General features: G+C 40.3%; 1 protein-coding gene across 4 annotated transcripts in view; it reads right to left on the reverse strand.

Moving 5' to 3' along the window:
- DENND4C (DENN domain containing 4C) overlaps positions 1 to 14,782 on the reverse strand; it is a 105,084-nt gene that overhangs the window by 75,537 nt on the left and 14,765 nt on the right. Inside the window, exon 2 of one of the 4 annotated variants that reach the window (XM_050944088.1) lies at positions 13,349 to 13,478. The exons of the other annotated variants lie outside the window; for them this stretch is intronic. The gene's annotated coding sequence lies outside the window, so the exon portion shown is untranslated. The remainder of the gene's footprint in view (positions 1 to 13,348; positions 13,479 to 14,782) is intronic. 4 annotated transcript variants of the gene reach the window in all.

Genomic DNA, 14,782 nt, shown 5'->3' on the forward strand with positions numbered 1-14,782 from the left:
CAGGGACATGTCTGCAACTGCTGGAACTTGAGGGCTGAACTGCACTCTTTGTATAAGGTTCTTTAAAGCAAGGAACCTGTCAAGAGGAAGACAAGTTCTGCCCATTATCAAATCCAAAAGTGCTCCTATAAATAATTCATTGTGTAGCGATCAAGATCAATTTCTTGAGATTTATCTGCAGGCCTAGACATCGGAATAGTGAAGCTGTTGTATGAACAGCTGACTATACCCTCTGACATGACTGATCCTTGAGGGGGCCAAAGACAGTTATTCCTAGATGAAGGAGGTAGGCAGCTCTGACTTCCATGATTTTTTAGAACACTTAAGGCAGATGACAGGCCGAAGGGTAGGTACCCAATACCTGTTATGATAGTGATTGAAAGTGAAATGAAGAAATCTTTTGTGAGAAGGAATCACTATGTGGAGGTAGGCATCTTTGAGGTCAAGGGTCACAAACCAGTTCCCCAATTCCAGGGAGTAAATTATAGTTGCTAGGGACATCCTGTATTTCAGGCATTTGACATGCTTGTTCAATTGTCTGAGATCCGGTATCAGCCTCCAACCCATGTTTTCTCATTGTTATCAGAAAATATCTTGAATAGAACCCTTTTCACCTGTGTTGAAGTGGGACTGGCTCTATGGCTTCTAGACTTAAGAGTGCTGAGATCTCTTGTTTCAGCAATTGCTTATGAGGGGGGTCCCTGAAGAACAGGGAAGGAGGTTGGAAGGGCAGGATGGTGTTAAATTTGACAGTATAATGCAAAGTAATGGCATCCAGTACTCATTTGTCTGATGTTATAGCCTGCCATGCTTGGTGACAGAGAGGGGGATATCCAAAATGCAATGGGGGGGGGGTATGTTTTGAAGCTGATAAAACTTGGTCATTGGGTGGTCTGGAATCTCAACAAAACCATCAGAACTGGCATTTGGATGATGCTGAAGGACGGGATGAAGCAGTCAAGGTAGTTGCAGATTTTTTCTTAGGAAAATCTCACTCTCTTAGCCAGTGGTTCTGGAGGCCTGAAATTGAGCAGGGCAGGATCTGTGTGCCAAATGAGACCAGCTAAACTTCCTTTTTTTTTTTTTTGCAGGCATGTATCCCCCTAAAGGCCTAAGTGTTGCCCTAGAGTCCTTTAGGGCATGATGCAAGTCATCCATGGAATCTGTGAAAAAGTTTCTGGCCATCGAAAGGTAAATCTTCCAGCCAATTGTACCTCTTGTGGAAACCTGGACAACTGAAGCCAGGAAGCTCATATCGCCACTACTGTGGTGGAAACAGACCTGGCTACAGTATCCACTGCATCAAGTGAAGCCTGCAGTGAAGGTTTTGTCAACAGCTGACCTTTCTTTATTATGGTGCTTAACTATTCTTGATGATGTTCTGGTGGTAAATGGTCAAAAGAAGCATTTAACTTCTCATAGTTCAGGTAATTGTATTTTGACATCAGTGCCTGGTGGATAGTCATCTTGAACTGAAGTTTTGCTGATGAATAGCTCTTAGGAGCAAAACAGGTCCATATGTTTCTGGTCCTCATTACAACAGGTGGCTTTTGGGATATGTAACCTGCCCCTTTCATTGACTGTATCCACAACCGGAGAGTTCGGTGCTACATGAGAAAATAAAAAACACAAAATCCCTGGCTGTGATCCTTGGTAGTGGTTTCTTGTTTGTTATGTTTTTAAATCAGCCCTCTTGCATGTGGGGGGACCTCTTCTGTAATTTGCAAAATGGACTTGGCTGGCTCCAGGATGGCTTCATGAATTGGGAGTGCCCTGTACTGAGGAAGAGACATGAAATACGTCCAAGAGTTTGTGCTGGGAATCCTTGACTTCAAGGGAAATATGCAGGATATCCGTGACCCATTTCATCAGGTTCTGGAATTGTGTAAAGTTATCAGATAACAATGGCAGCAGTAGCATGACTGTATCATCCAGTGACAACAATGAGATGTTTGTGGGGTAGGGAGTAAGCCTACTTGTCTGCCCTTGCCACTTGCTTTTCAAAAGGTCTCCTCTGACTCAATGGGGGGGGGGGGGAGATGGACAGTACCAGGGAACAGCTATTCTGTGTTCCCTGTGGGACTGAATTGAGGTCCCTCAAAACTGCTGGCAGCACATTGCCCACAGATCCTAGTAAGGCCAATGAGGGAGACTAAGGCTTGCAGGGGGGAACAAATCCAAAGCTGATCATCCCAAGTGTTGGAAGGCAGGGGTCTACTATCCTGCCTTGGTTGCATCTGCAACAGGGAATAACGTCTCCTGGAATAAATTGGAAATATATTAACAGAAGTTCAGAGTCTGAATCAGAATGCTCCTCCACATATTGTATCAGAGGTGACAACCCCTTCTCATGGATAGTTGAAGATGGAGAAGAAGATCTCCCAGAAACATAAGCATCAGTGACCAGCCAACCTAGATATCGAAAGGCATCCAGAAACTGCAAGGAGTAGAGATCCTGTGGTACTGGAAGCATAACAGAACTCGGTACCAGCAACAATGGTGTGCAAAGGCTGCTGTGTGAGGCACAGATGGGGTTGAGGATTCCATTGAACCCAGTCTCTTGCTAGCAGTAGTCTTCAGTACCAAGCCCTTTACCGCTGAGGTATGGGACTTAACTGAAGTCTTAGCATGCTTCTTGGTACTTGAAGTACTCGGGAGCCTCACCAGCACTCCTCTAGGGGCCTGAGGTATCTGGTGAGTGGATCTCCTTTGATGAGGAACTCCATTTTGCTCCCCTTATCCCCTTCCTTATACTTGGAGTGGGAAGCTCTTGGTACTAGCAGTTATCGGTACCTCACTCAAGGGAAGTGTTGAGATTGGAGTTCTGGTGCTCTCTTTCCTTTCCTTGCAAGCTCTCGATGACGAGCCACTGAAAAATGTGGAGAGTCTCTGTACAGCAAGTTCTCTGTACCCCAGTCCAAAACCTATTTTAAGGCTTGCTCCACCATTAAGAGTCTATGCTTAATTTCTCTGTTTTTAATGAGATCTTCCCCTAAAAAGAAGAGCAGATTTTACACTTGCTGGGAATCAGTCTCCCAAGCAACAAATGCAGTGCGAGTGCTCATCACCAGCAGGAATTACTCCTCGACAAGTGAGGTACCTTTTAAATCCCAGGGAGCTCAGCATCCTCAGAATAAAGTTGTTCAAACCCCTCAACAGGGGAAAAAGAAAAACAAAAGTGTGTGCTTGTGAAAGTATGTGCATATTTAAGAAAAGAAAGGGGTAACAAACATTTCAGCTATAAGGTACCAAACCCACCATTACCAAGAACCAACTACAAAGCTAAAACACTAATAAAAAGGGGAAAACAGGAATATAGCAAACAGGCAAACAGACTCTGTCTCTGGCCAAAGGCAGTTGAGAAGGAACCGAGGGGGTTCCCTCACACAGCCTTATAACGCCTCAGTATGGGGCAGAAGGACGTGTTGGGTGCATGTGTGGGCAGAATCGGCACTGTTACCAAAAACTTCTGATCAAAAGGCTCAGGGACTCATGCTCACTTAAAGTTGAGCACCTACAAGAACACTACTTGAAGGAGAAACTCAATTTTTCTTTTTTTTCTTAAGATTGATGATTTCTAACATTTAGAGTTAGCAATACTGTAGCAACTGGTTAACAAATGAAGAATACATTTCTATCACTAAGATTAGATATTTTCACCTTAGTCAAGGTCATATTCTGTTTCAATGTAACACGCTGCAAGCAAAATTCAGTCACAGGATAGGATTCAGCTGAAAAAAAACTGGCACATAGATCTCATGTGTCAGCACAACATTGAAGATCTCATAAAAGCGTTCCCTGAGTTCTAAGTTATCTCAATACAGTTCTTTTCACCATAACTGATGGTCGAGGAACAGTGAGCATTAAGTTGCAGCTCTTGAAGGATTTATCTTCCTAAGAAAAATTCTATTCAAGCAAATACTTAAAGAAACAGAACTTCTCTAAAGAGACTATAAGGTAATAACTCTTAATGAAATCACCACCAGCTGCTCTAAGATACAATAGCTTTGGAAATATGAACACATACTCAGATATCTGATGTGTCACCAGTGCGACAGTTTCAAATAATTGCTGCACAATTATCTCTGTTTTGAGCTATGAACTTCTATGTAGGAGTGAGTTTGTCTATTCATAAGTCTTTTTTCCCCTCTCTTTCTCTACTTCAAAACCAAAGCCCCTTTGGAATGCAAGTTCAAACAATCTAACCCTTCTGAACCCCAGGAGGAGTGGGGGGTGGGAAGAGAATAGCAGACTTGCTGAAGGTGCAGAAAGAACATAGCAAAGGCAATCAATCTGCAATTAGTAGTGCACACAAGAATGGTCAGACCAATGGCCCATCTAGCCCAGTATCCTGTCCTTTGACAGCGGCCAGATGCTTCAGAGGGAACAGAATAGGGCAACTATCGAGTGATCCATCCCGTTGTCCACTCCCAGCTTTACAGGGTTATAGACACCCAACGCATGCTTCCCTGACCACCTTAGCTAATAGACACTGATGGACCTACCCTCCAGAAACTTCACATTATTTTTTGATCCCAATTATACTTTTGGCCTTCACAGCATCCCCTGGCAATGCATTCTACAAGTTGACTGTGTATTGTATGAAGTAGTACTTCCTTATGCCAGTTTTAAACCTACTATCTATTAAATTTAATTGGGTGACCCTTGGTTCTTGTGTTATGTAAAGGGGTGAACAACATTTCCTTATTTCACTTTCTCAACACCACTCATGTTTTATAGACCTCTATATCTATTCAAGACATGGGTGTACCATGGATTTATATAGTGGCAGTATCATATTTTCTGTCTTATCTCTCTCTTTCCTAATGGTGCCTAACATTCTATTACGTTTTTTGACTGCCATGCCACATTGAATGGATATTTTCAGAGAACTATCCACAATCACTCCAAGATCTCTCTGAGTGGTAACAGCTCAATTAGACACCATCATTTTGCATGTATAATTGGGATTATGTTTTGCAATATGTATTATCTGAAATTAAGTGTTGATAAATGCCATCTGCCATTTCGCTGCCCAGACAACCAGTTGTGTGGTTCCTTTGCAACTCTTCACAATCAGCTTTGAACTTCACTATCTTGAGTAACTTTTTGTATTGTCTGCAAACTTTGCCATCTCACTGTATACCCCATTTTCCAGATCAACTATGAATATGTTGAACAGCACTAGTCCCAGTACAGATCTATGAGGCACCCTGCTATTTGCCACTTTCCTTTGTAAAAACTGAGCATTTTATTGCTACCCTTTGTTACTTATCTTTTAATCCATTATTGATCGATGATAGCAGCTTCCCTCCTTATCCCCTGACTGCTTACTCTGCTTAAACACTTGTGGTAAAAGGACCTTGTCAAAGGATTTCTGAGACTCCAGGTACACTATACCCATTAGATCACCTTTGTCCACATGCTTGACGACAACCTCAGGGAAGTCTAACAGTGGGGCATGATTTGCCTTTACAAAAGCTGTGTTGAGTCTTCCTCTACATACAGTGTTCATCTATGTGTCTGATAATTCTGTTTTACACTATAATTTCAACCAATTTGCCTCATACTAAAGTTAGGCTTACCATCCGGTAAACGCGAGGTTTGCCCTGGATCCCTTTTTAAAAGTCAGTATTACATTAGTTATCCTCTAGTCATCTGTACAGAGGCTGCTTTAAGCAATAGGTTACATACCACAGTTAATAGTTCTGTAATTTCATATATGAGTTCCTTCAGAAATCTTAGGTGAATACCATCAGGTCCTGGTGACTTATTGCTATTTAATGTATCAATCTGTTCTAAAAACCTCCTCTACTGACATCTCAATATAGGACAGTTCCTCCGATTTGGCACACAAAAAAGTATGGCTCTAATTTGGGAATCTGTCCTCACATCCTCTTCAGTGAAAACGGATGGGGGGGAAGGTTCATTTAGCTTCTCCACAACAGTCTTATCTTCCCTGAATGCTCTTTTACCACCTTGATCATCCATTGGCCCCACTGACGGTTTTGCAGGCTTTCTGCTTCTGATGCTCTTCAAATATTTTCTGCTGTTAGTTTTTGCTAATTGCTCTTCAAGTTCTCTTTTGGCCTCCCCAATTACACTTGACTTTTTAGAGTTTATGCTCCTTACTATTTTCCTCAGTGGAATTCAACTTCCAATATTTAAAGAATGCCATTTTGCCTCTAATTGTCTTTTTTACACTGGTTTTGTGGAGTGGGGGGGGGAATACATTTAGTTTCAGCCTCTATTAGGTTTTTAAATAGTTTCGACACCGCTTGTAGACATTTCACTTATGATCATTCCTCTCCATTTAACTAGCTTCCCCTTTTTTTAAAAAACATATATAGTTCCCCTTTTTGAGGGTAAATGCTACTGTAGTGGGTTTCTTTGCTATTCCTCTCCTACAAGGATCTTAAATTTAATTACATTATCATCTCTATTATCAAGCTGTTCAGCTATATTCATCACCTGGACCAGATCCTGTACTCCATTTAAGACTAAACTGACAATTGCCACTCTCCTTGTGGGTTCCAGGACTAGCTGCTCCAAGAAGCAGCCATTCATGGTATCTAGAAATTTTATCTCTGCATCCCATCCTGAGGTGACATGTACCTGTAAATATGGAGATAGTAATTTTTCAACTATTATTACTGGTTTTTCTGTTTTTGTAGCCTCTAATCAGCCTGAGTAATTCACAATCACTGTCACCATCTTCACCAGATGAATGGTAATATATTTCTACTGCTATGCTCTTATTATCCTAGCGTGGAATTTCTATCCACAGAGATTCTATGGTATAGTTTGAAGCTCTATTACATATAAATAGGGGAATATTAATTAGAAGAAGGGAGGTTATATAATACCTCTATTTGGCATTGGCGTGAACACATCTGGGTGGGAAATTGTATGCAGGGCCGGGCAGAGGGTTGGGGTGTGGGAGAGGATGCAGGAAGGGGCTCAGGGCAAGGGATTGGGGAAGAGGAGGGGTACGGAGTGGAGGGGGCTCCAACAGGGGGTTCGGGTGCAGGAGGGGTGTTAGGTACAGGCAGGGGGCTTAGCGCAGGAAGTTATGGGGCGGGGTGCAGGAGGCATTCGGGCTCCATCCCAGCACCACTTACCTAAAGCGGCTCCAGGGTGGCAGTGGCACACACCGGGGCCAGGGCGGACTCCCTGCATGCCTGCTCTGTCCCCAGCCCCGCGCCGCTCCAGGAAGCGATGCAGCCCCTGCAGGAGGGGTGGCGGAGGGCTCTGCGTGCGCAGCCCTTGCCGTGCCTCCAGGTACCTCCCCCAAAGCTCCCATTGGCAGCTGTTTCCCCTTCTCGGCTTCTGAGAGCAGCACGGGGCCCACAGCACCATCGGGGGCAATGTGAGAAAAAGTATAAATGTAAGATTTCTGAAGCTAGCTACAGCACTTGATGCAAAGTTCAAGAATCTGAAGTGCCTTCCAAAATCTGAAACATGCTCTACGCTCCAATGTGGAAAGTACAGAACCCAAACAATCCAAAAAAGAAAATCAACCTTCTGCTGGTGGCATCTAAGATGACAAAACTAAATATATGTCAATCTGCAGTGTTTTGGATCATTATTGAGCAGAACCCATCATCAGCATGGATGCACGTCCTCTGGAATGGTGGTTGAAGCATGAAGGGACATATGAATCTTTAGCACATCTGGCACATAAATATCTTGCGATGCTGGCTACAACAGTGTCATGAGAATGCCTGTTCTCACTTGTAGGTGACAAACAGGAAGCAGGCAGCATTATCTCTAAACAAACTTGTTTGTCTTAGCGAGTGGCTGAACAAGAACTAGTACTGAATGGACCTGTAGGCTCTAAAGTTTTACATTGTTTTATTTTTGAATGCAGTTTTTTTGTTCCCAATTCTGCATTTGTAAGGTCAACTTTTATGATAAAAAAATTACACTTCAGTACTTGTATTAGGTGAACTGAAAAAAAGATGTTTTGGTTCTTTACAGTGCAAACATATGTAATATAAAGTGAACACTGTACAATTTGTATTTTGTGTTGTAATTAAAATCAATATATCTGAAAATGTAGAAAAAACCCACAAATATTTAAATGGTATTCTATTATTATCATGATTGATTTTTTTTTAATCGCTTAATAGCCATAGAAAATGTTGATTATGTTAAGGAAATCCAATACATCTACCTAATGTAATGTATTTGTTAATAAGCTAGTCTAAGTATAAAAACAAGGCTGTCAAAGTATGGCAGTGTAGTGGAAGATAAATGCACAAATGTAAGTGTGTGTATGTACTGTTAATGTACAGTTCATGAAATAAACCACTGCATTAAACTCTCACTTTCAGTTCTTTTCTATATTTAATGTTTTTTGTTTTTTTCTGCTGTCCGGCAGACCATCAATATTAACCCAGAAAGCTATAAAGTAAATGTTTTGCAGTGGTTTTTCACATTTTTAATTTTGGTAATAAACACGGATGAATTCACAGGAAATTGTAAACAAAATAAAAACTGAAAACGAAGGGCCTTGCATCCCAACCATTTTAAGTCATAATGAATTATAAGGCCACAAAAGACCTCTCTGATCATCTAGTCCAGGGGTGGGCAAACTATGGCCCATAGGCCGGATCCAGACCATCCACCAAGGCTGCTGACAGACTGGGTATGGACCAGTGCGGGTTCTTACCGATACGGAGTACCGGCCTACTTTCACCCCTGCTGAAGGATTCCTGTTCGGAGGGAAGATACCCATTGTAGATAAGATCTGAATTTAAGATATAAAAATTGTGTTCAGTTATTGACAGGGACCAGTTAGCTCTAAAGTTTATTTTATACCACTGTCTTGAAAAAAAGTCTAGCCAACTGAACTGTTTCCTTGTATATGCAAACAAATTACTAACCAGAACTACCACAGAAGGCTTGATCCTACAAAATTCTCATATTAGTAAAGTTACACATGTGCATTAGAACTAAACAGGACTAGAACTGTTCACGTAATATTTGTTCTGCAGCTATGTTACCTAACCCAGATACAGTTACAAGCATTTCAGTTCCAAACTGGAGACATGAATCCACTCAAAATTTCCTCATCCTTCATTTAAAAACAAAAAAATCATCATTCTGTGGTAGATTCTCTTAAGAATCTGTCATTGTGCTAGCTGCAACACATGGCAAAGGAAGACATCCTAGAGAATTTAAACAGATTTCCACAATGCAGAGCTAATACACTAGTAGCTATAGTGCTCTGGGCAGGTGCCTAGATTTTGAGACCAACATTCCCTTTTGTATGTATGTGTACTACCAAAAGTATCTCTAGCCCTGATTAACTGAATTCTGAGTTCAACTCTGGAAACATTTACTTTACAGTATTCTATAAAAAGAAGGTAAGTTGCATTTTAATTTCTCAATCAAGGTATATTTATATATAAAACTTAAATATACCTATCAAAAGCTTGAATACATGAAAAAAGCTTCATATTTTAAAAGGGACTTGGTCAAGATTAGTATGCTAAAAAACCTGAATCTCCATCCCAAAAAGTTTTCCATCTGGTTTTTATTTTCTAATAATCTGGTAACTGGGGGCGGGGAAGAGATGGTGCATGATATTCCTAGAGAAACCAGCATACATACTGATACAATACAGATGTGGCATGTGTTTCTGTTTACTGCACCTCATAGCAGGCATTGCAATTAGCTCTTCTAAAAATCACTCTTCTTGCTGTTATTTCAATTGGCTGAACATGGAAATATATACTAAATGCTCTGTTAGTCAATCTATGTCAAACTGGTTTTGGTCTCTTACTTAACTCTGACCATATCCTTCTATTAGTGGGAAAAAAAATCACACACCTTCCCACAAGCAATTGGCAGTGAGGTAGCAATTATCTCAGGGTTACAGAACTATTTCAGTCAGGCAGCATACAAGAGTATATTCTGTATAATTTCTTTTCCTAAAAATGTATCTAAATTTTTCCCCTTAGCAGGAGCTTTTTTCTTCCCCTTCTCCTTTTCTTATTAAAAGGGGTCACTTTTGTAAAGGGGCTTTTCACCCACATCTCATTTTATTTCTATTATAGTGAATGATGAAGACTTAGTTATAGGTCTAATAAACCACTACATTTTCTATCACAGCTTGCCGGATCACGTAGGATAAATCTATCAACAGATGGAACACATTAATGGATGACACATTAAAGTAAAACTTGTCAAAAACAGTGTTAGAGGAAGAAGGGAGTGGGAAAGGAAAATAAAGGAAACCTTATGGTAAACAAATCAGCATTACTCAGGCAACAAAGATTTTATGTCTTTAAAGCAATACAGTAATAATCTGTGTGTTTAAAGGTTGGTCTACATATGGCGTTATTCAGGAATGGCTATTCCCGAGTAATTCCATGCGTAGACGGGCCCTTAGTGTAAGACTTGCTCACTTCAATCCTTAGTAAGCAGTGTTTATTCACCTGTTGCAATCTCCATACCGAAAAACAATAGTCAGATTATGTCACTGCATGTGAGTCAAGAATACAGTTTTGTTCAATTTATTCTTGCCAAAAGTCTTAACCCAGAATTTATCCATAACTGGAGGTTCTACCCACAAGAAACAAGTTGCAAGACCCAAGTCTCTCTAAAAATAAAGAGAAAACATTACATGTCGCTTTCAAATAATTCTGACAAGACCAGCTACATCAATATTAGGAACTTCAGGGGGAAAAAAAAAAAAAAAAAAAAACCACCACACACACAAAACACCCTCCTCCCTTGTTTAGGTTTTATTCTCATATTTGGGTAGGAGGAAGTGAAGAGAGGGAAATTGGGCTACAAAGAGTTTTCACTAAAATTGGGAAAAATATGTATTTATAAAAAGGAAAAAATCAAAGATCGGTTATTGGCACTGCATTACATAGTCAGATTTGACAACAAATTCTTTGTTATACATACATATTTCTTAGACCTTCTAAAAATTTAAACAAAAGCCTATTTATTCAGGCACAGAGAGATGAACCAGAATAATTTGATCCGGATGTTATAGTGTGCATCAAATTCATCCACTTTTAAACTGATTTCTCAATAATAATAGATAAAGGGAAAAAACAATCACAAGCATTCACACACAATGAAAAGTTGGGAATTGTCAGACCTGTGGTCCATCAAGACCAGTATCCTGTCTCCAACACTGATGCTTTAGAGGAAGGTGTAAAGTGCCCAAAAGAAGGAGAAACCAGTATTTCTTTGATGCAATCTTGTTTACTTATGAAGTACCTACACAGTATTCCATTTCCCTGAACACAGTAAGAATCAAAACAGAAGATAATTTCTTTGCTTACTATTCCAAGCCTCCTTCCAGAGAGCACTCTACCCAAAATCTCTCTTAGCTTTTTTCTCAAGATCAAGTTACAAGCTCTCTCTCTCTCTAGGGCTTCCCTCCTGCCTTCTGACTGTTCCTGTGGCATTTCTCTTGCTTCTCGATTTGACTCTCACCCCACTCCATCAAACAATACCCAGGCCCCAAGAAGACCCCTCCTCCCACATAGCTCAGATTCCTGACCGGCCTTCCATGTGGTCTATGTTTTGGGTGATGACTCCTATTGTTTCAGTTATCTATTTCACAAAGAGGCTTAACTTGTTTTTACATTTATCCCAAATGAAGGATGACCATTATATCCACCAGCTTCAACAAAGGTTTCACTCAGCCCCCAAACAACAGTATTCCTTAAGGTACTGTTGTATCCCTGACAACTGTACTGTATATAAGTCAGCTATACAAAACTAAAAATGACTGAAAAAAATTGAGAATTTCAGTTCAACATGTGTGCTTATCTACTTCAGTATTCACAATGTATCAGACAAGTGATGAACTGTTATAAAAAACAAAAGTTAAGCATCAACTTGCATTACTCAGTCTGTGGAAGAATTTCAAGATAAAAAATTTGCAGACAGGATTAACGCTGCCCTTTATAGGTATCTCCCACATGATCAGTAAGCCCTGAGTTAACTCTAGCCAACTCTTTTCAAAATCAATCAATTAAATTGGTTTTGGATACTGAGCACTTTTGAAAACATGGCCCTCCAGGGCATGCATGGGGGTTGCAAGTAGGGGCACAGCCCCCTCCCCCCCGCAATTCAGTGAGGACACAGAACTCCTCTGGGGCCAGGTCAGGAGATGATCACTCCACTGGCTCTTGGGCCGTAGCACGGGAGGGTTGGGACAGAGAAGGAGAGCCAACTCCACTGACTGTAGCAGGAAGAGCCAGCTCCTCTATCCCTGGGCCAGAGCAGGAAAGGAAAGATCTTCCAGCCCTGAGGCAGTGGTGGGGGGAGATCCAGCTCCTCCAGCTGCTGGGGGAGAGCCAGGTCCACCAGGGCCACAGGGGGACAGAGAGAGCAATAGTAAGCTCCACTGGCACTGGAAAGACACAGCTCCTCCGGCTGTGGGGGGCACAGGAAGTGCCCCTTCAGAAGTGGCTAAATTTGTATACCTGTGCACACCCGATGCCCCTAATCTCATACTGTATGCCACAGTTTTTCTAAGTAACATAATAAACAAAACTGAGCACTGTGAGCCCTATATTGACGTGCAAAGAGGGAGTGTGCTTGTCAACTGAATTGGCTTAACAAGATTAAAAAGCCCATCAAGCTACAGGTTGATATGTTGGAAGCACTGAGCAGTGTTGCCAACCCATGATTTTTTTCCATGAGTCTCATACTTATTATTTTCCTTAAAGCCCCAACTCCTTGTGCCAAGTGGATACGTGATCATTTCAGCCTTCATTTCTAAAGAAAAAAAAGTCAGTCTCTCGTCCTTGGGGCTGTGGAGAAACCTCCAAAATGTGACCCCAGTGCACCCTAAAGGCTCAAAAAGCAGAAGACAAATAAAAGAACCAAATTTCATTGTATCCTTTACATTTCTGTTTGTGCTTAACAGAAACTCTGACATTGCTGGGGTGATATGCATCCTTAGAAAACATCTGATTTAATAAAAAAAGTTTGATTTCAAAGTCAAATACACCACAGGACAGGGACAAGAGATTTAGTAATTTTTTAACCCATGATTATTTTACTTGCTTGCTGGAACTTCAAAACTACAATCTAAGCAGAAATTCCTAATTACAACCAGGTTTTACATACATACTTGGAGCATGACTTTTAAACATTACCAATTCACAATTTAAACAAGAGGGAGGAGACAGAACTCTGTGTGCGGTCAATTTATTGACCATTGAATTAGGCACCTGTATCAAAAGCAAGCAGCTACTCAAAACAGGAGAGAGAAAAACAATGTGATGGAATTTGCATGCACCAAGCTGCACATCATGTAATGTAACATTTGCATTGCACAGATCAAAAAACCAACACTTATGTTTACCTTCCTGCAGGTTTAGGGAGAAACATTTATCTTGTTATGTTGAAGAGGTGAAATTCAAGTTTTTGTTCTTCAGTCAAGTTTAGCTGTATTTTTACATCTGTGTGTCCAAAGTATGTACAAGGATTTTTACCTTAAAGAAATACAGACTCAGTTATGTAGTGTTTAAAGAAAAATCTTAACTGTAAATAGGTGACTAGAGCAGAGATATTTTGAGAGTCACTCTGGAAACCTCTCTGATTCATATTACAAGCATTTCTTGATATGTATCAACTTTCTAAAAGAGAGATCTTGAAGTCAGAGCATCCTTTGAGACAGACTGGAAAATGGAAAAAAAAAAAAAAAAAAAAAAAAAAAACTAGTTCCAAGGGATTTGAAACTTAGCCTGAGATAACTGAGAACACATTATTCATTCTGGTGCATGGTACTAAATGCTACTGTTAAGAGTGTTGTGCCTCTTGCATCCCTACCACCACCACCTCACCTCTCTACCTCCCAGTTTCTAAACGCCCCAAACTTCCTTAAAACATTTTCCTCCCCAGCAGATTATACTCTCAGTACATAGTTAATTGATAAAGTGATTAAGACCTTTTCAATCATTTGAGAGAAAAAAAATCTGTGAAACTGGACTTTTTTTTTTTTAAATATGCATAAAGAGGCTGAACTTCACAAATTGAAACATTCCAGGTGTCCAAATCCTCACTGGATCCTCTGGGCCAGGTTACAAAAAAAATACTACATTACAAAATAGAATTAGGCAGTTGAAACATTGATTTTACACATGCCCGGGACAAATTTTGCACTCAGTTTTGTATTATAATACTATTTATAGGACTTTAAAATAGTGGCAATGCAATAGCATTAGTGCTGGTGATGTGGTTTTGTGCTATTTCACCATGGAGTTCCATAAAGACTTATGTTTTTGACTATGCAATTGTGGAAGCACACAGTAAAGTCAGAAGAGATTTAAATACTAATTTTTTATCCAAGAAACTAAAACACTGATGCTTAGAACAAGTCAACAAATTTTGCACTTCCTGCACAGAATGTTTATAACTGTTAAAGCTATTGCTTTATGAGCACTTTAAACTTGCAATATGAATTAGTGAGTGACTTTTGATCATCAACAATGCGATCAAAAGATGACTTAGATATCCACTGGCCCGAGTTCTTCTCTCAGATACATCCCCCCATCCCAATCAACTTAATCAAATGGAAGTGTAAGGGGAAATCAGGGCCGTGAATATGCAATGGGGGAAAAGTTACTAGAGAATATAATGTTTTTACATAAACATTAGCCTGAACATTTTAAGTTAAGGTTTCAAGCACACTTCAGGGGTTCAAGAACTTTCACAATTTTGATTATATTAACAAAGAGGCAATTGTCAACTGTTCGGGAGAAGGTGGTCCATGATATATGGCCCTTACTTCTTATAA

The sequence above is a fragment of the Gopherus flavomarginatus genome, chromosome 3, assembly GCF_025201925.1.
Source record: "Gopherus flavomarginatus isolate rGopFla2 chromosome 3, rGopFla2.mat.asm, whole genome shotgun sequence".
NCBI classification, from domain to species: domain Eukaryota; kingdom Metazoa; phylum Chordata; order Testudines; family Testudinidae; genus Gopherus; species Gopherus flavomarginatus.